Below are 22171 nucleotides of genomic sequence, written 5' to 3'. Positions count from 1 at the left end.
ACTTTGAAAACCAGAAGTCTACATTTACTTCAGAGTTAACAGAGAACTGATGGAACTCTTCTGAATAGGGATATCATATTATTGTAGCCGATCCTTAGGAAGATTAATCTGGCAGCCACATGTACTGGGAATAGAATGGGAAAAGACAGACACTGCAGAGACTGGTTAGGGATCAACAAAGCCAGTCAAGATGCTACTAGTAGTAACCAGGCTAGACGTGGTGAAGCTTGAAACAGGCAAGTGAGAGTGAGTGAGGGTGCAAAGGGGAGACCAAGCAAGGGGAAAGCTCAAAAGCAGACAAGATATATGTCTTGGCAGCTGACCTGTAGGGGAACATAGGAGGAGGAAAAGTTTTTTTTTTTTTAAAGATATTATTCATTTATTTGACAGAGAGAGAAAGAGCACAAGCAGGGGGAGGGGCAGAGAGAGAGGGAGAAGCAGGCTCCCCGCTGAGCAGGGAGCCCGACGCGGGGCTCAGTCCCAGGCCTGGGATCATGACCTGAACCAAAGGCAGACGGTTAACCGACTGAGCCACCCAGGCGCCCCAGGAGGAGGAAAAGTTAAAAAAAAAAGCTGGTGATTTGAATAAGCATTCAACCAGGTTTTCCCAAGACTTTCCAAATTTATGACTATTATTAATCCCAGCATAATAATAGTGCCCCTTTCACACTAAAAATTAACAGTGCCTCTTTCCACCCAGTGTAGGTGATAAATAATATGGTTGCCTAAGCTTTAAGCACAGGTGACTACTAGGATATAGAGGAGAGTTAGGCTGGTTTGTAGTGGGTACAGATGAGGTGATATTCATTCATTCATTCATTCATTCAACATCTACCAAATGTCAGCTATATTCCAGGCTTTATTCTAAGTGCTGAGGATATCTAAGATTAAGGAAAAATGACAAGAACTGAAAGGGTTGTCCTAATAGAGTTTATGATCAAGAGGAGACTTACACGTTCCAGAAGTGGGGGTTGAGGAGGAAATGGAAAGGGAGCAAGTTGCCAGGAAGGTGTCATCAAGACTTACTGCTGCGGGCAATATAAAACAGAATCAAGAATGGGGGATTCTAATTCAAAAGGGACGTGGGTGCAGGTTTAGATATAGATTTGGTCTTTATGGAGGATAAAGCTTTGAGAGTGGGTGAGATGCCTCCTTGATGGTAGAGACCGGGGCAGCACCTGCACTTAGGCAACACAGGGAGGAGTCAGTGAGCCCATGAAGGAACAGTCACAGCAGTAAAGGAAGTACCAAGGTATTGCCCTATCATGGGAGCCAGGCAACCAGGGAGGTCATGGGCCCTCCAGGAAACAATACCAAATGTTGCTGCAAGGTCAAGGAGACAGGTTCGGGACAGGTGGCCGCTGTGGGGAAGGGGCCGTGAACTTTGGGAACAAGGCACCGTGCCGTGGGGGGAGGGGGTTGCCCAGTAAGATGCTACGTGGTATTCTGCATACGAGAGAAAGTACTGAGACTCTAAAGGGGTTCAGCTTATTCTTAGATGATAATTTGCTGCCATGACTTATTTCTCGTTGCCACTTGTTTATTGTTAATAACAACAACCTTTTTGTAGTTGTTATTCCTGAAGATCTGGAACAAAATAAAGCAGAAGCTCTAAGCATCTCAATTTTCATCAATAACTAGTGCATAATTTTTCTCAAAAGATTATTCTGAGAACGGGTTATAAATGGCACCTGTGTGCTTTAAAGATCTAAAGTAGCAAACAAGAACCATCTTCTGGTAAAAACATTTATTTTTACTTTATGTCTTCTTTCTGATATTAGGGGACATTTGGGAAGAAAGATTGAAGCCAGAAGTACATGTGTGAACTTAAGGACACCAGATGAAAAATACTGGGCTTTCTCTGAAAGGTAAAAGCAAAGTTATCTAACCAGAATTGTCAGTACTAAGGCTCTTAGTATGCATATTAATTCCAGTAGTTCTGCATGACAACAGAAAAAAATGTTACATTAGCCTCATGGGGTTACATGAAATCTTAACAGAGGATTCAAATCATTCTCACTATGACCCTTATGCTAGCCTCCTCCCCTCCCCCCCCAAACCCCAGACTTACAGAAGATGAGAATGCATCTTATTTGTAATGCATCCTACTTTTGGGGAAGACTCTACAATATCCCTGAATAATCCATATCAGAATTGAAAATCCTAACTTAGAGCAGGAAAGTATATGATTACTTTCCATGATTATCTTGTAATTCCTTTTTTTTTTTGTTTTCTTCTGGTCCTGAACCCAGGGGGTAGGGCTGGGCGCAGTTTTTCTCCCCAGAACAGGAAATAGAAATCGATTGAATGGGTAAATCAGTAATAACACATCTAAAAACCAAATGAACAAAGTCCTGTTATTAAAACCATTCTCAGTAGCCAATACAATTCTGGTAGGAATGTTTGGTAAATTTTAGTGGCTGAATGACTTTTTTTATAGTGCTGGAATAATGACAGTGCTGGTTACTGTTTGTTGAATGAAGCCCTTGAGCAAAGCTTTATTTTAATGGGGGAAGCCAGTGTCTGGCTGTAAGTCCCTGGGGGTGGGTGACTCCAGACCTTCCTTGGCTACATACTTGTAATTCATGGAGCACATCAGCCAATGGTGTTTGCAGGGAAGTGGACAGTTTAACTTGGGGAATGTGCAGGGCAGCATGGCATTCCAAAGCCTCTACACTCTAGTGTAGACCACCAGACTCAGCTTCCAGCACCAGCCTGAGCCTCCACTGCTGCCATATGGCGAGCTCATCACCCTAAACATACCAAATGCTTGTCAACTTCTGTCCTTTCTGCTTTACATCTGCCTAAATCTTACCTTCCAAGGCCCACCTGAAACTCTACCTCTTCTATAATATCTTTACCCCAACGGTTGTTCTCAGGAATAATTTCATGCTCTGAAAAAACCTGTGTTTATTACTTAAAATGTGCATCTGATACTTAGTATAATACTATGCCCCTTGTCATTTATGTGCACCATCTCCCAGCTGGACTGCAAAACTAGATCTGGTTTTCTTTACAGAGTTCCTATGAGAATCATCTAGGACAATATATATTTTGAAGCACTTTGTAAAATAGTACAAATACAAAATATGTCCCATAGTACAGTACTTTTTTCCTGACATTTACAGAATTTTTCATAAAAGCTATACAACAATGTTTAAAAGTTGGGAAATAAGATCACTTTATAATCATTTTGGTTGGGCAGATTATAATCATTACACAATGCAAATTATATCCTCATATTCCCTCAGGTAACTCCTTTATTGACACGATCCTCATCTCTGATTTGACATTTAGCAGAATTTAGAAGGGTAGAGGTTTTCCCCCGTATAGTACAGCACTTAATTTTTCCCTCACTGGGAAGGCTTGGGACAGACACTCTATATAATTAAAATAAATAGAATAGATGAAGAAATAGATATAAATATAGATTAAGATTAAAGCAACAGCCCCAAAAGTGGACAATATGATCATCCTCTTTTCACAGATGACAAAGCAAAAGACAAAATGGTTCGGGTCACACAGGGGGTAAAGAGCTAGGATTGACACCAAGCATTTTGATCCCAGAGTTCACACATTTTGTCACTTTGCTGTGACAGTCTTTACATCAGCAGGGGTAGCAGCAAGGAGTAGAGCAAGATTCAATTCCATTTAATTCAAGCACCATTTAGTGGCCATTTACTAAATGCCAGGATCTATGCTAAGCGCTGAGAATGAAAAATGAATATGCTAAGATCCCTGTGCTCAAGGACAATGTTACCATATGACTCATAGAAATACCTAATTTTAATACATTATAAGTGCAATAATGCATGCAAAGACAGATGGATTGTGCTCCTCGTCAGAGAGATTTTTAATAGTTTGACTTGTTTTATTTGAAATGTGGAGAGTATCCTTGTCACACATACGCATGCACGCACAAGTTCAAGTTCATGCACTCAACACCGGTATCTCCTTTGTGTGCTGGAGGCTGTGTCAGGTAAGACTGTATACGAACTGGAACACTGTCTGTCACTCCTGGAGCGAGAAATTCAGCCAGCGGAAGGCAGAAGGCAGGGAAGGGTCCAGAGAAACAGATAAATAAGGATATAATGGTGAAAATGTTTTAACAGAAGAAAGAACAAAGGTCCCAGAGAAGATACTTGAACTTGATTTTGAAGAACAGACTCTTGACAAGCAAAAGTGGGGCCAGGAGCAGAGGGAGGTAACAGGGGGTACCAAGGGCTTTCCAGCAGAGGGGAATGTACAAGGTAGAGCAGGGAAAAGGGAGGTATGTTCACGGCAAGGGAGAAGTTCAGTGTGGCTAGAGCAGAAAGTGCAAGTGCTGGGGGGCGAGGGGGGGGCAAGATGGAAGAAAAAATTGGACTGACTCCAGACAGTGAATGGTCTTATCTGCTCAGCTCAGAACTGTAGATATAATTACAATGGTAACGAAGCGGCAACAGATTCTAGAACCAAAAAATAGTAATGACTTTTTCCTAATTTTAGATCACCTATATGAGTATTATATAGGAAATATTTGGTTCTCAGGATTGTGTATTTCAAGGGGAAAAAAGGATTCTCCAAAAAAAAAAAAAAAAAGGTTTGGGAGTTGCCAAATACTATATTGATTACAAGAGTTTTACAATTTATATTAATATAAAAATATTAAGTACTTTGATCAGTCGGGCAGTAAGGAAGTATGTTTAACTTTGTTTAATCCAGTCCCTGCTAAACTTAATTCATTGAACCTTTTTGATGTGCCTCTCCCACACAACACCTATTAAACACCTCACGGTGGGCCTATGTTCATTATCAATAAGGGTGTGACCCAGGCGTGTCCCTATACATAGGGATTACACATCACTTCCTCAGAAAATCATTCACGAGGAAACACTCATGGAATTTTAGAAATTGTAATTCCTTGATTATGGAATCTCTCGTCAGAGAGATTTTTGGAATATGATGATATGAAGGATCTCCTTTTAAATTTCTCTCCAATGTATTCATTACTTTTTTGGAATATAAGAAATTTATTTCTCAACAGGGTTTTACACAATGATACACCATCCAGGAGTTTCCCACAACTGGCCCCTCTATGGGGCCTATGCTTTGAGTTTCTAACATAGAGAGAACAGACGTGTCTATGGCCACAGAGGAGAGCAGTGGTCACATCAAACTCCACAAGCATGCAGATGGTGCCAGCCCCTAGTGCAAATGCACAGACCCAAGGACAGGCCACACTGCAGAATCACAAATGCAGCGTGTCATACCTTACGGACACTAAGTCATATGGATAGAATGTTCCTAGTGGAATTATCTGAAGTTCTGGATTCTCTACGGTAACTGCAGGTCATGTGCCCTGCATTTTCATTTTTATTTCTTCTGAGGAAGGCAGGTCTCCAGTTAAATGAATCCGGTTATGAAACTTGCACGCTGCTCGCTGGTGTAGCTGGGCTTTCGCAGAGCTGCCTCCTGCCCCTTACTCCTTCTCCTTCGACAGCCTCTCTCCCCACAGGTAACTCCTCCTCAGGCCTCCGCTGAGATGCCACTTCTCCGACCACCCTCCCCAGACTGGGAAGGTCACTGCTGTCAATTCTTGGAATATCCTCTGTCTTTTCCTACTTAGCACTGACATCAGCTGTAATCTTAAGTGTATCTAAGTGGCTATTTGTTTATCGTTGGTCCTCTCAGGAGACCATGAGCCCCGGGAGGGCAGGGGCTCTCTTTCTGTTCAGTGCTGTACTGCAGCATCTAGTACACAAGTGCTAAATAAACATAGATAACAGAACACCAAACACTCATAATTTAAGAGAATGGAAACAGTGAGACTCTTCACGAATTGGCTACAGCCTAGACCTGATTTCTAGAATTTAGGCTCTTTTTGAAATTATAGAGAAATGCTATTCCATTGATGACTCTTTATTGATATAATAGCTTTCCTTTCCTAATCATAAAAAAGTATTAGTGGGGCGCCTGGGTGGCTCAGTCGGATATGTGTCCTACTCTTGGTTTTGACCCAGGTCATGATCTTAAGGTGGTGAGACAGAGGCCCACACTCAGCTCCACGCTCAGCGGGGAGTCTGCTGGAGATTCTCTCTCTCTCGCTCTCCCTCTGCCCCTCCCCACCTCACACTCTCTCTCTTTCTCTCTCACATAAATAAATAGATCTTTAAAAAAGTATTAGCTATTAATATTACTATTATATTTGGTGAACAACTTAAAGTTATCTGTCTTTAATTTTATTTCATGATGTCTAGCTTTTAGGGAGTATTTTCTCTATGTGATAGAATTCTTCACATCGGCATTCATACACTTCAAATACTTTTGGCTTCGTGTTTTCTATTCACCACCACTTAAATACACTACACATGGTTTGTTCCTTTGATATGCTCCATAAATCACTCTCCCCTATTACTTTTATTATTCCTGTGGATCTTTCCAAACTTCTTCCAATTTATCAATCCTTTTGTGGCATTGGAGCATTAAACCAAAGATAGTATTCTGCGTGTTTAGTTCCCAACAGATCTGGTCTGGGCTGGGCTGGTGGGTGACAACTAGTTGGATCTTCCAGTATAATAATGAAAAAAAAAATCCCGGAAATCAAACTTTCAGACTATATTTAGATTCCTTCAAAAGACACATAATATTTCTCCCACATTTCTATAGGTTATTCCACAGGAATGCCTCAGGGATGATGTTATGCTTGCTTTGAGGTTGAGTTCCTGTGGAATGCCACACACTGAGAGGACTCTGACAACCACCAGTGGACACAGCACGCCTGCCATTAGCGCTTCATTTGAAAAACAAAACTGCACATCCTCTTTCTAGTCATCTTCCTCTCCCACTTGCCTGGTACTTTTGTCTTTTGTGAGCTTGTTTTCTTATCAGAGGATTACTTCCAGTGGTGGTGGTGGGGATGCAGTTTGGACAGCTAAATGTATACAGCAAGCAGCTCATCCAAGGGCACACCATTAGATGATTAATTTGACCTGACAGATCAAGACAACACAGAGGCTGGAATTCAAACTTTGACTATGTGCTTCTACTTAATGTGTCACCTGTAAGATAAATAACCTGGAAGAGCAACGTGGCTGGCTAACCCGGCTCTAAAGCAAAGATGCTGAAGGCCTTAAGAACGGGGTCTTGCACAATGTGGCCAATCGCAGACCATCTTCAGATGAAAGGGACAGCGAGGTTGCCTTCATATAAAAACACGTTGAATCTGACAGCTATAACTGCAACTAGATGACCCTTCCTCCAGCTTTAATCCGAGCTGTTTACCACGTTGTAATGATGAAGGGAAATACTTCTCTTCAGTTTTCTAAAACAATGGTTAAAGCACTGTAGTGTTGTCAGCCAAACCAAGAATCAGGGAGGCAGACCGCTAAACCAAATCACATAAAATCACTCGGCCTGGCTTGTTAAACACTGACCAATCAGTACTTTAATACTCCTTACGAGTAGGCTGAGTCCATTGGCCTGAGAAAGCAAATGTTTCTGAATCAAATGACTTGATATTAATAAACTGCAAAGAACTTTAAAAATCTACCACTTAGTACTATAGCACAGAGTAAGTAAGCCTGTTAGTACAACAGTATAATAGTGATTTAGCACAAAGATATATGTTAAAATATCCTAAGCTGAATTGTAAAATAACAACTCAAAATATAAAGTTTTGGAGCTATCCTGATGGATAATCAATCATACTGTTCACAGGGATGTAGTCCTCAAATTCTTTATTCCTTTCATCTCCTGGGGCACCCATATCTTACCTCTGCTTAATCCTTACTCTACCCTCAAAGAGTCTGCTGTGCTAAGGAAAGAGGAAGTTAGTTAAATATGCCCATGGCTCTGTGGGAAGACCTAAAATAGTGAACTGTAACAGAGGGCAGCTGACCTACACATGGAACCAAAGTGATGGCAGAAACGAGAGACTCAAAAAATCATATATAACCCTCTTCCCAAATCATGTCTGGCTTGATAATAGTTCCAGTTTCTCTGGTACCCAAGTGTCCAATATGCCAGCAAATCCTGGATTTTTACTTTGGAAAAAGGGAATCTAAAAAGCAGGAAAGGGATACCTGTTTTGGATACATCCATATAGTAGCAAATTAGTAAAGTTCTGGAAAAGAAAAAAAGGCAAAGGCTTACTTGGTATAGCTGTCCTGAGCTGTGAGCAGAAGAGTAAAATTTCTCTAAAAATTAGGAGAGCAGAAGCCAGAGGAACTGGCAGCTGTGAGGAAAAGAGTACTCACCTGAAATGGCCAAAAAATAGAGGCCAGAATTTTGACCTGGTAAAGAGCAGAGATAATAGTAAACTAGAAGGGGGAACTGGAGATAATTTTAAAAGTCTAATTTATGGTAAGTAATGTCTTGAGTCAAATTGAGTAATATGACTGAATTTGCAATTATTTCCTTGTTTGCATTTATTAATTCACTTGTCAGTTCATTATTTATTTCTGTTATATTTATATCAGCTGAATTCAACTGCATGAAACAGAAAGCAGCTTCCCTTTCTTTTTCAGCATTTGGCCTTCAAACCCACTGTTAACCCATTTATTCCTCATTCTTCAGATGAAATCAGAAGTACCGTGGCTCTTAGGATCACACAGCTGATTTAAAGTAATCTGGTCACCTTGGGTGACCAGAAGAACAATCTCATTTTAGCAACTGAAATATCCAGTCCACTGTAATTACAAAAAGGTTCCATTCTGATCCCAGATGAAAGCTTTTCTGTTTCCCAGACTTGCTCTTCAGCCTTCCTTTTGCCCCCACTTCCCTCCCCCTCTCATCCAAACACCCTAGCCTCCTCAGGGGTTGCAATGAGTGGAAGGGGCCTGAGGCTGAAACAACAAAAGGTCTTATGTGTGAGCTAGCTGGTCAGATGAGGTCCATATCAGCGCCCTCTGGATGTGGCAGATTCCCAGGGCCGATCCTTTCCAGTGAGGTCACATGCTGGATTTCTTTCTCAGCCCTGGACATCTGGTAGCCTACCTACCTGTAGTGATCAGTTTCCCCTGCAGGCAGTTCTCATGCTCACTTTCGGTATAGAAGCCACATCCGGCCCAGGACAAGGGACCTGTGCCTGCTGCCATCAATGGGAGAGCAGTTCTCTCCCAGTTCTCCCTCTTTTTGTTCTCCTATTGTGGCAGGTAGTTCAAAACACAGCCTTTTGCCTTTCTTCCTCCCAGAAAGGAATTGGGCACCATTTTCTGGACCTTGATGAAGTCCAGAGAATATTGGTCAAATTTTCCGGTCCCCTCACGCAGTGGGGCCCTAGGGGTCCCCCTATTTGACTTACAGTGAGAGAGAAACAGCATATTGACCACTCCACCAATAACAGAGCTGCCTTCCTTACTCTTCAATTTCAACCCTTTAAAAATTGTGAGGTGGATGATGTGCTGAAAACGAAACAGAATTTTGACCACCCTCTTTGCAAATCCTGCATAGTATCCTGGTTTGGAATTTGGGCAAGGAGTGGAAGGGCTTGGCACCTAATGTTTTTTGATGTCCATAGCAGGGAATCTCAGCTGAAACAGACTAAAATGGTTCTACTTTATCATGGGGTTATAATTAAGAACCATCTAGCTAGTGCCCGTTTTATTCCAGGCTCTGCTCTAGGAGCTGGAGATTCAAAATGAAAAGACATGGTCACCTGTCTTGAGGAGCTCACAGTGGAGGGAACACTGCCCTCTTCACCACACTCTGTGTTCAGGTGGTCTTTATTCTCTAAAGCACTTGAGTGTTTCCTGGGCTATGAGGCTGGAAAGGGAAAAACACAAGTGTGGGAGACTGAGGGGGTGCATTTCTATAAGGCTGGACCTGCCACATAGAGTTTCTCATTCCCTACCAAGAGAAATGCCAAAATCAGGAGGTGAGAAGAGCCAGTGGAGCTGGAAGCCAAGGGCCAAGAAGCCTCAAAGGACATCTATTGGGTTGCAGAAGTGTAGGAACTGGAAACCAGTATCAAGGCTGGGTTCTGAGAACTACAGGAGAATTGAACATACATAGCTGTGTTGAGAGTAAATGGGCAAAGATCAAGAACAGTTGCCTAGAAGAGGCCATTGTTTGTGGCTTGCCTTCACTTGCCAGGAGAGGCATAGAACGGAGTGGGTTGGCAGAGTTAAGGGGCAGCTATAACCACAGGGCTGCGTCCTGCAGGAGGAACTCTGTGTGGGTTGGGAGGAGCTCTCCAGACCATGCGGTTGTTGCCTGAAGTCTATAGAGATGGGGCACAGGCTGAGCACCCCCAATAGGGGAAGCTTGCTTAAGAAGATGCAGAAGCTTGAATCCTACTGGTGAGATTCCTGCTTTCCTCTTGTGTTACTTTATTTAAATTCTACCCTTTCCTCAGAACCCACCTAAGATGTATCTCCTCTAGAGCCTCATTGTGATGTCTGCTTCCTTTGAACTATGAGAGGAGTTTGGAAATTAGGAGCATGCTGCTCTGTATTGTCAATTCATCTTTGTAGACATACCCTATCCTCTGACTTGGTGAAGCACAGGACCTGATAGAACCTACTTGGTCCCCTGCCCTGCAGCCTGGCAACTATACCCATGTCACACGTTGGCAGGCTAAGATCTGCCAGAGCCTCTGACATCAATCCCCATATTGTTAGCCTTATGGCAGACATTTAACATTGTGTCACTTGTGCTGCTGCTGACTTTGGTGTCCCAAGCTCCCAGTACCTTACTGACTCTTCATATTTTTGCCTCATATATGAGGCATTCAGAGGGTAGAGATCCTGTTAAGATAATGCCTGATACATAAAGCAATGCCATATAACTGATATATAAGGAAGAATGACCCCACTAGTCATACAATTCTGGGAGGAAAAGGGGTCCTTTCTCCCCTGACTTGGGGCACTACGGTAGAAGGAACTCTGGTGGACGAAGGCTGAGGAGCTTTCTGGTGAAGGAGGCAGGGAGGTGAGCTGAGCCAGGGCAAGCCTGGGTTGCTTCTCACCACATCCTCTCCATCACCTACAACCTTTAGCTCTTTATTTTCTTGTCGTATGGTAATAAAATGGGTTTGCAAATATTTTACCTATCATAAACTATAAAGAACAACAACAAAAAACCACTCTATTAATTCACTTGAAAATTAATCATTCTCTGAAATTCAAGCCATATGTTCACATTTCATTACTTATAGATATATAAATACAAATTAAAAATTTATGCCCATTACATTTATAGTATATGGTCATATAGTCTAATAGCAATGTCATTGCAGTTAAAATCCATTTTTTATATTAAGTTCATCTTTATCTTCATTTGTATTGTTTTTTTAAAAGATTTTATTTATTTGATAGATAGAGAGAACAAGCAGGGGGGAGGAGCAGAGAGAGAGGGAGAAGCAGACTCCCCACTGAGCAGGAAGCCTGACACAGGGCTCCATCCCAGGACCCTGAGATCAGGACCTGAGCACAAGGCAGATGCTTAACCGACTGAGCCACCCAGGCACCACTATTTATATTGTTCATGTGTAAAATAATTTGGGATATATGCTTAGAAGGCAAGACTGTCCTGTAGCTTTGATCTCAATATCTTGACAAGTCTGGAAGTAATTATAAAAAAATTTTTTTTAAAGATTTTATTTATTTATTTATTTATTTATTTATTTATTTATTTGAGAGAGAGCGCACATGTGCACATGTGCATGTGTGTGAGCAGGGGGAGGGGCAGAGAGAGAAGGAAGGAATCTCAAGCAGACTCCATGTTGAGTGAGGAGCCCGATGAGGGGCTCAATCTCACGACCTGGATATCATGACCTGAGCCGAAACCAAGAGTCAGATGCTTAACTGATTGAGCTACCCAGGTGCCCCAATTATAAAAAATTTTCAGAGTTATAATGTTAAAAGTCTGATTTACTTTCTAGTCTTATTTAAAAAGATCAACCGATTAAACAAAAACAAGAGTGATCCACTCTTTTGTACAAGGATACAGTGATCACTTTTGTACAAGGGTAAAATGAAGGCATGGAGGTCACGTTCAAGCAGCAGACATTTCATGCCCTGAATGGAGCCTATGAAATCTAGAATAGAAGGAACAATGTTACAGGCTGGAAAAGGTAAAACACTCAGAAAAATCAATAGAAAGCATGTCTTAAGTGCTTCCTCTACAAACTACATTTTACAAACTATGGTTAACAAATACAAAAGAAAAGGAAGACTTAATCCCCATGTTTGATAATTTTATAGAAGCCAGAAGAATTGCTGAGCTTAAATTCACCTCCAAAATCAGAACCTTTAAAAAGCTTTGGTTATGAGGTTGCTTTGCCCAGCATCACCACCGGAATGACCGACAGGATGACTGCAACAGGATTCGTTCCATCATCCACACTGTGTTTCGACAGTGAGCTTGAGTTTTGCTATCCTGTGCCCTTGTCCTCTTGACTTCGTTTGTTAGAACAAGTCGAGAATTCCAACGGCACCAGTCCTAACCCTTTTTGCAGCTTGAGCCTTGTTCTACTTTACAATGACAGATGGCGCTTGTGTGTCCAACCACTGCATAAATTTACATCATTTGTCCCAAAGCAGAAAGAAGAGGATAAAGATGGATCAATGCAAATAAGCATTATTGGAAATATAACTCAAGGCGCACACTTTGCTCATGTCAAAAACGCTACACTCAAGTATGAGGAGAGTGTTGTTATTCCTGGCCCAAGGAGAGAGTGAGTTTCTGGTCTCACCCCTTTAAAGAATAATCCAGCTAAAGCAGACAGCTTTAGCTCTGGTGAACATCATGCTGGGGTCTAGGAAATCCCATCTATCACCAAGATGCAAGAGTTCTTTTCATTTTTTATACTGGCCCAGGAAGAAAACAACAGTAAAAGTATCACTGAAAAGCCGTGTCTCTTTCCACCTCTAGATGGGTATATACAGTATTTTCGGGTGCAGTTTCACAGATTAGTCACTACTTCTGTATTTCTTTTCCATGACATATTAGTTTTGTCAGGTAGCACTTGAATTCTCCTAATCACTCAGCAGGTAACTTTCTAAGCTTGTGTGTGGCACAGAAGAAAATAGATTTTTACTCCTCTCAATGACTAGAAAACAGCACAGTCTGGGTTATAGTAAAAATATAAGAAGAAAACGTCCTTGATTCACAAAGAATGTAGTACCTCATTTTATTTTAAAACAAATGGCTATATCTTAAGAAACGGAAAACGATTAGATATATTTTAACATTGTTATTACCTGCTCCAGGTAAGGAACGCCAGAGCAAACAATTTTCACAATGGGCAAAACAAAAATCACTACTATAAAGTCTTCAAAATAAGCAGGTCAGAGGTCATCAGTTTTGCCTTTCAACCTTCACTGCATTTACCAAAGTCTTCACTGATTGAAATGCATGCAATTTATTTTTAAAGCAGATTCAAAGTTTTGTTTTATTTTGCAAGCCAGAACAACACTGTAAATCAATGTTGCAAGAGCAGTGTGGCTTTAGCAAGGTAAGTTAGCAGAGTACACACAGGATTGATTTATAGGCCAAGTACACTCCATATTACTTTAACACATAATTTGGAAACATTTCTTAAAAATCTTAATATATATAGGAAGCTTATTATGGATGGGACAGAATTAGTGTAAATGACTCTTAGCTGGACTTCCCAAATGATGGAACAGGAAGTGTGTTGGTAAAAATGCTCAGGGCAGCTCAGGAAATCAGCTGGGAGCAGAGACCATGTGTTGTCAGTTTGGGGTCAGTGTTCCTTTATCACTCATTGCTCATATGTCTATCCTGAATTGAGTCATAAGCTGTAGGTACCCCTCAGTGGAACTACAGAGCAGCATTTACCCACTATGTGTAGGGGACTTCCTGGCAGGATCCTAAAGAAAATTCCTCAATACTTGTATGATATTCTGGGAAGAACCCAGCCAACTGTAAAGCAACTGTCTTCTGAAAAAATCTTTATTGTGTAACATCCTAGAATATTGCTGTTGTAAGAGGCCTTAGCTGTACTACTCCATTAGACAGTTTCTCAGGATAGGCCCCTTCTGGCGTAATGTCGAAGAGCCCGTATGAACTTGATTCTGTTGTGGGAAGTCTTTCCTCAACTATTTTGTTTTACATGTAGAGAAAAAGACACAGAAATTGAGTTGCTCATGATTATACAGACATCCCTATAAAGCAATAGTCTAATTCCCATTTCATTAAGCAGAGAATTAAAACGCATAGAGGGCCCCAAGCATCCTATGATATGCTTTGCTTCTTCACCCTGCTGTTTTTCCTGAAACCCCAGTTGTATTTGATGGTGCATTCTTTGCTCAGTGTTCATGCCCAGTGACCCCAAGTCAAGCAGGCTGGAGGTGTGGATGGGAAATTATTACACAGAGTGAAGAGACTCATATTGCCTTTGGATGTGAAGGATGCCTTGCTCATTTGGCCATATCATCATGTTTGGTCTGATGTGGTGGAATGAATGCAGTCATCGAGTTTTGCATTTATTTAGCCACATTGTATCCTGTCTAATTAAGAAGAGAAATCATGTCTTAATACTGCGAATATGCACTGGTAGGAACACTTTTTTGAGTATGGATTATGAGTCTAATCCTCTAAATCTCATGTGAGCCACCTTTCAGCTAACTTCCATTTAAATTTTGCTGGCATAAAAAATACAGGATAGGGTCCTGAGTAAATAAAATGTAGAAATTGTGCTTTGTTTAATTATTCCAAAGCCCTTTGTCTCTTACTTGTAAGGTACAATATGGCAAAGACTCTTGGCAGATGCCTAAGAGCTTTTATAACTGATGTTGAGATCAGCTGGAACAAAGACACATTTGTTAAGACCCAGCTTCAGATGCTGGCCTGGCTTTTCAGAAGTAAACCGTAAGTGTTTGCTCTTGGATATGGATAAGGGTTTTTCAAAAAATTGATTTGCCAATGCTTACACAAGGCACTACCACATATTATGAAACATTTGCTTGCCTAACACATAAGAAACAACTTTAAAACACAATAGCAGCATATGGCTGGAAAGAGAGGCAACCCTCTCCATAGGGTTGGGAAGCAGGGAATATTTGCTAAAACCCAGATGAAGATTAAGCACTTGGAGATGAAGAAATGCATAAGCATCTCTAAAAAGGCAGCAAGATGAGTACCAGTAACAAAGGCAGCACAGCATAATGGCCTGTGCGTGAGCTTTGGAGTCTGTAGACAGCTCTGACTTTTGTTGCTTGGACAAGTTGCTTAAAGTCTCTAAGCATCATTTTTCTTTTATGAAGTGGGACTCTCTACCTGCCTTGAAGGCTGTTTAGAGGGTCAGATGAGATTACATTCTGAAAGTGTTTTGTCAACTGTAAGTTCTACACTATGAGAACACTAATAAAATAATAATAGAATAATCATTATTGCAGTAATATCAACTAACATTTAAACACTTGCCCTATACCAGACACAAACCTAAGGGTTTTACATGCATTATATCATTGGATTGCATATTATTATTATCCTCATCATTTTACAGTATAGGAAACTGAAGGTTAGACAGGTTGAAGCACTTGACCAAGGTCTATCTGGCACCCCATTTGTGCTTTGTCTTGCCTTCCCTATTATAACCTTCATGAATGCTAACTGAATTCATTTAGGGATGATTTTATGTTTTCATGTATTCCATAAAAGCAATCTTTCTTGTCTAGTACTTCATTGACTAGTCCAATCACTAGCTCAACATCATCTAATACATGTTGTCTATATGCAGCACATTCATAAAGGTATAAAGAAATAATGAACAAAATAGAAAATCAACATTATTATTCCAGAGTGGCAAAACTTACATACAAAGGTAAGGCTGTAGAATATTTAAAAAGCAGTATGAAAATACAAAATAATGTAGGCTGAATTGTAGATAATTAAGTCCTGAAGAATGGAAAAAGAAAAAATTCTTGCAATCATATGACCCTAGTAGCACCTTAATTTTTATGACCAGTTATCCACTTTTTAAAATTCTTTTCTTTTACTATTAAAGGCCTAATCCCTACAATAATAGTCCTATGAGTTGGTCTCCAAGCCTATGAGGATTATAGAATTGCATTGTTCAATATGGTAGCCACTAGCTACATACAACTCTTTAAATTATATTTAAATTAATTAAAATGCAATTTAAAAAAATTCAGTTCCTCTGTCACATATCAAATACTCAATAGCCATGTGTTGTTAGTGGCCATCATATTGGACAGTAGAGATACATTTCTATCATCGGAGAGAGCTGTGCTGGGCAGCTCTGCTCAAGAACATACAATCAGTAAGTATCCTCTCTCCCTGCCTTGGTCTGGTGGGGTCAAAGGGAATTTTGAGTTACATATGTAAGCATAACAGGGGATTTGCAGGGATGTTTAGGGTGGCAACTATTGGAAAGAGGTGGTGCCTATTGGGAATCAACAGAAGAGAAGATTAAAGCATACAGGTTGGAGAACTATCTTAACATGATTTTTTCATTCTCTCTGGTGGGTAAAGCATGAGATTTGCCGGTGATATGTTTACTGGTGCAATTTAGCTGCACAAAGGTGAGAAATGGGTGAGGAAGAGTGAGCAAATAGGTCTGGCCAGAGCAGTCAGAGTTTTCAGAGAGAGCTTTTTAGGCAGATGAAATGGCCCAAACAAAGGCACCAAATCTTGAAAAGGCCTTGTGACCTGGTTATGGTGTAAGGTGATTTCAGAGTGGTAGAATCCCAAGGTGAGGCAATAGCAGAAAAAGTTGTTGAAGGTTAAAACAAGGCTCAAATTGTAATGGGTCTTGTGTACCCTAAAATGTTTCAATATTATGTTAGGCCACAGGGAGCCACCACGAGTCTTCAAGCTGTGGATGACATGATTGGCATAGCTTTGTTTTTTAGGAAAGTGATTATGGAAGAGGCAAAGAGGGTGTCTTAGGTCAGAGGTTAAGAAGCAACCTCTGGATTTTCTCTTGGTCATATTATTGAGCCACAATCACCAATCATAATACATCATAGCTCCAAATGAGAGGACTTTAAAAATATCTACTGAATTTTTTTTTTTTTACCTTAAACAATAATGACACTAAAAGGACACATTAAGTGCTTTGTAAGTATGTGCTGGTAAAATAGATTATTAGCATGGCCTGAAGAATTCAGTCATCTACTGAATAAAGACAACATTTGGAAAGCAGCTTAGGTCCACTCTTGGTTAATACATTTATAAGGCTACTAACTGGTTTTATAAGATTATGAAATGAAAGAGTTGAAATGATGGACAATTATCAGACTGGAAATAAAATGGGAAGATGGATGAAATACGAAAGATGAGACATGAGTCAGGGCACGCTCACTGTGCTGGCGGTGTTTTGTTCATTTTGAAAAAAGATTTGGTAAAACGAGTGACAGATTCTTCCCTCATTTATTCCCATTCTACGAATTCAGTCCTGAGGTAAATAAGTGAGGGTATGCCGGAAACCACTTCTCCCCAGATTAAGCCTGAACCTGTGCCGTATGGTTAGTGAACCAATATGTCTAGCCCAGGAGATGGCTCCAGGCCCATAACTAGCAGTAAGCTACCACTCTTCATAACCAATGAGACCGCAGGCCCTGACTTAATAGTGGAGAAAGAGACACTTCTGGTCAAGACTAAAACATTTACCATGAAGTACATAACAACATCAAAAAAATCAATCTGACATTTTCCCAAAGGTTTGGATGAATTGCCTTCTCAAAGAAGGGGGAGGGAGCAGCCTCCAGGGGCATCTCTAATGTTTCCCCTCCTGTCTCTTCATTCACCTGTCTGGCCTCAGTGAGGACAGACTGACCCTGTTAACCTCCGTGAAAGGCAGTCTCAGACTGTATCTCTGCCTCACAAGTGTTTCATGCTTCAGTATAAGTGTTCCCTTATTCTGTTCCACTTTAGGTCTGTGATTAATTTTAGTTTTACGTATATGCAACTTAAAGCCTAATTATTTTTAATGACTATCTCAAAAACTGTTGAAAATTTAAAAAATTTTCTGGTACTGGTACTGGATTTGTAATCCCATTGTAAAGGATATCAAATTGGGTAAAATGTACAAAATAATTGCTTTTATCATGCTGAGGTAACTGGTACTGGATTTGTAATCCCATTGTAAAGGATACAAAATTGGGCAAAATGTACAAAATAATTGTTTCAGACATTATAAAAGAGATGGCATAGGACTGTGATCCCCGAGAGAAGGTAAATAGATAAGTTGAACCCTAAAATTTCCTCCGCTTTCTGTCTGGAAACACTTTCTGAATTAAGGCACAAAGAGGCAGAACACGAGCAAAACACAACAGTCGTATTAAATCGAGGAGACGAAGATAAGAACTCAGGGAAGCTGAAATGACTGGAATTTACAGAACAGAGAATCAGAGAGAAGGGAGTTACGCAGCCAAAAAACTATAGGAATCTGCATAGGGGTCCTTGAGTCTGTTGCAAAATACTAAACTGAGATGCATAGGAAGAAACTCCATGAAGCCATAAAAGAACAACCAGGAGCTTAAGTATAAGTGACAGTTCTCCACTGGTTGCTCACATTTCCAGATACCTTGCAACCAGAGGTACTGCCTGCATTTCTTCTGGACTTTTTCCCCCCTCCGAGATTATACAGCAAACTGCCTTGGAAGATAGAGATACTGTCTCTCTCAGGAACAAAGGGCAGACAAACTTTATTTCACGTTATAAAAGATTCCAGTTCCCTAAACTCAGGGTTCCTCTCCTTTACCACACTGTACTGCATGTGCAGATACTGCCCTGTTGAAACTGGGGCTCAGGAAGCTAGTGCAAATACTGAGACTCTCGCATCAGCTCCTCCCATGAGTAAGAAAGTTCTTTGTCTCTGACCCAGGAATCACGTCTTCTGTTGACATCCTTGAAACTATGGCAGACTAAGTTGTTATCTTGCAAGAAGGGTAAAAGCTCAGACCTTTCATAGTTTTGGACCATTTTAGTGATAAACATAGCAAATTGTTGACCAAATTGTATGGTCAACCGGGCAAAAAAATGGTTCTCCCCTTTACTGCCTGATATTGAGAAGGATTTAGGAGGTGGTTACAGGCTGAGTACTAGAAAGTAGACTCACGATAACTCCTCTGATTGTTGCTGACTCTCCTTTGAGGAGGAGGGGGGATGTTCCTCACCAGCTTTGCAGTCAGCTTCAGGTCTGTCTTATTGTAACAATTAGTAATCATATTCATCCTGGTACAATTTGATATCCATATGGAAAAAAATTAACCTTGAAATTACTTTACAACATTCACAAAATTGATTTAAAAAACAGCTAAAGCTATAAAACTTTTAGAAGGCAAGATAAAATAAAATCATCAAGATTTTGATGGTAGGAAAATGATCCTTAGGATACAGAAACATAGACTGTATGAAATTTAGTTGAATTTCATCATTAAATGAAACACACTGTTAAGAAAATGAAAACCAATCCCTCAAGTGGAGAAATATTTATGATACATATATCCAAGGATTCATATCCAGAATATATAAAGAACTACTCATCTCATTAGTTAAAAAGACAAGAATCCAATTTAAAATGGACAAATGATTTGAATAAGCACTTCACAAAAGAAGGTATGCGAACTGTCACTAAGCACATTAAAAGATGTTCAATATCATTACTACCAGGAAAATGCAAATTAAAATCACAATGAAATACTACTGTGCACAAGTATTAGTTATGATGTGCAGCAATTAAAACTCTTACACACTGCTGGATAGGATGTAAAATAGCACAAGCACTCTAGAAAGTACTCTGGTAGTTTTCTTAGACGCTTAACCATTTAACTCAGCAGTTCCATTCCTTGGTGTTTACCCAGGAGAGATGCAAACATATGTCTTTGCAAAGACTTTTATGTGAATGTTCATAGCAGATTTATTCATAATAGTCCCAAACTAGAAACTCAAAAGTCCATTGAGGGGTGAATGGATAAACAAGTTGCAGTTATCCACAGAAGGAAATACTTGGCAAAAAATAAAAAGGAATGGACTTCTGATAGATGGAAAAACACAGTGGAGTCCCTAGAATGTTATGTGAATGTAAAAAAGCAAGAACTAAGAGAAGGGCACATTCTATATGGTTTTACTTGTATAAAATTCTTGAATAAGTATAATGAATTACAGTGGAAGAAAGCAGATCATTGATTGTCTGGGGCTGCAAACTGGGGGGCAATAACTGCAAAGTGGCACAAGGCAAATTTTAGGATGATGGCTCTTCTTGATTGTGATGGTGATTATATGGGAGATATATTTGTCAAAGCTCATCAAGCTGTAAACTTAAAACGGGTGCATTTCAGTATAAATAAATAATACTTTAATAAAGTTGATTTAAAAAGAAAAGATCAAAATGACCCAGAGGCAACATTAAGATAGTTCCGACTGGCAAAAGTTGACAGTGTAAGCATCAAAAGGAGAATGATGGCTGTGGATGCTTCAAATACAGCACATGTGTAAAAAGGCACCATTCCATAATTACATGCATGTGCACACACACACACACACACATCAAAGACCAGAATTTAATTCTATTTTTTCTCTCTTTTTTTTTTGAAAGATTTAATTTATTTGAGAGAGAGAGAGTGAGCACGAGCAGGGGGTGGGCAGAGGGGCTGAGGGAGAGAGAGAGAATTCAGACTCCCCGCTGAGCAAGGAGCCCAACACTGGGCTCAATCCCACAACCCTGAGATCATGACCTGAGCCAAAATCAAGAGTTGGACACTTAACCGACTGAGCTACCCAGGCGCCCCTAATTCTATTTTCATAAACATCTTTTCTGTGAGTAGTAACTGTTCTGAAACTAGAAATCCTAAGACAGGACTGCACTTTTAGATCTCAGGCTTGCTTGGTTTTGAATTACTAATTTAAGAAATATTTTTGTAATATTTTCTAAGAAAAACTTGGATGGAATTTTGAAAACCCAAATTACAGTAGGCACTTGTCTTGAGAATGCCTTGAGAATGTACTTTGTCGATTTCCAACTACGGGGACATTGACTGACCATATGCCCCAGCTGTCACACTCTGAAATGCACCGCTTCATTTGTACTGAGGCCATGCTTCCCATAGGCTGCTCCTAGTTAATGACTGATTGCAGCAGACCTACTAAGGCAGCTTGCTCCTGAGAGCCATAGGTCTTTTTCCAGAAGGCCAATTTTGGCTCAAGAACACCCCAGTGGCCTTGATGAACTTTCGATAGACTTCATGGAGGTCAAAAACACTGTCACCTAACTTGCCTTCCTTTCTCTCCTTTACTAGGAGTCAGATTTGCATCATAGTTGGATGAATCTCCGATCCTTTCCCAGCTCCCTCCCCATTTTTCTTCATAGGCCTTCGCCTCAATACAATCCTTGCAAATTTCATATCATTTTGATGTTGATTTCTTGGAGAACCTGAACAACTACATAGTCTAATATTTGATTATCTTTTAGAGCAATAGAGGTCCACTGATGGCTTTTACGCTTTTATATTTATACCTATTAAATTCAGTTTTGTTGGTTTAAGGTCCATTATTCCAACACATTAAAATATTTGTGAATCACAATTCTATCTTTTACTATATTTCCCAACTTTGTAACATCAAAGATTGGTGAGTATTTATATGTCTTTTTCAAGTTGTGATTAGAAGTATTAAACTGGAATAGCCAAATGACAGACCTTTTTGATCATGTGATCAAAATCTATAATAGGCTTGATAGTACAGAGAAGTCCATGTTCTCATAAATTGAATAAATATTAGAGAATTATAGGAATTGTAAATTATATGTAGCTAGAGGGTGGATAGCACCCTTACAATCAAATTGTACACCTCCTCCTACAATATTTTGCACACATGTGTTTATAATCACAGTTTGCTTTAGAAACAAGCTGTATAGTTCTTTTGCTCTGATATTAGAGTGGGAACCACAGCACAAAAATTTCAGCTCTCAAAACATCAAGACCTATCTTCTAAATGAAATAACTTATAAAAGCAATGTAATTGGATTCCCTTAAATAGGGATTTGTTGGTTTGCCACATTATGTATTGTGATAGTTCAAAAAAAAATACTTGGTTATAATAATAGCAAATTTCATTTGTGTGTAGACTTGGGAATGATTATGTGGGAGTTATGGATTTTCCAAACTAATTGTTTCAAAAATATTTTGGGTGAAGGCCAACGGAATGCCTGGTAAGTAAGCAAGAGAATAAATTACTCTAAAAATTCTTTTTCATCATG

General features: G+C 40.0%; 1 long non-coding RNA gene across 1 annotated transcript in view; it reads left to right on the top strand.

Moving 5' to 3' along the window:
* LOC116631732 overlaps positions 1–22171 on the top strand; it is a 57180-nt gene that overhangs the window by 26582 nt on the left and 8427 nt on the right. The window contains exon 2 of the long non-coding RNA XR_004299251.1: positions 1782–1868. This is a non-coding gene — a long non-coding RNA (uncharacterized LOC116631732). The remainder of the gene's footprint in view (positions 1–1781; positions 1869–22171) is intronic.

The sequence above is a fragment of the Phoca vitulina genome, unplaced genomic scaffold, assembly GCF_004348235.1.
Source record: "Phoca vitulina isolate PV1807 unplaced genomic scaffold, GSC_HSeal_1.0 scaffold5, whole genome shotgun sequence".
Classification (NCBI taxonomy): domain Eukaryota; kingdom Metazoa; phylum Chordata; class Mammalia; order Carnivora; family Phocidae; genus Phoca; species Phoca vitulina.
This window is presented reverse-complemented; position numbering and strand designations above follow the sequence as displayed.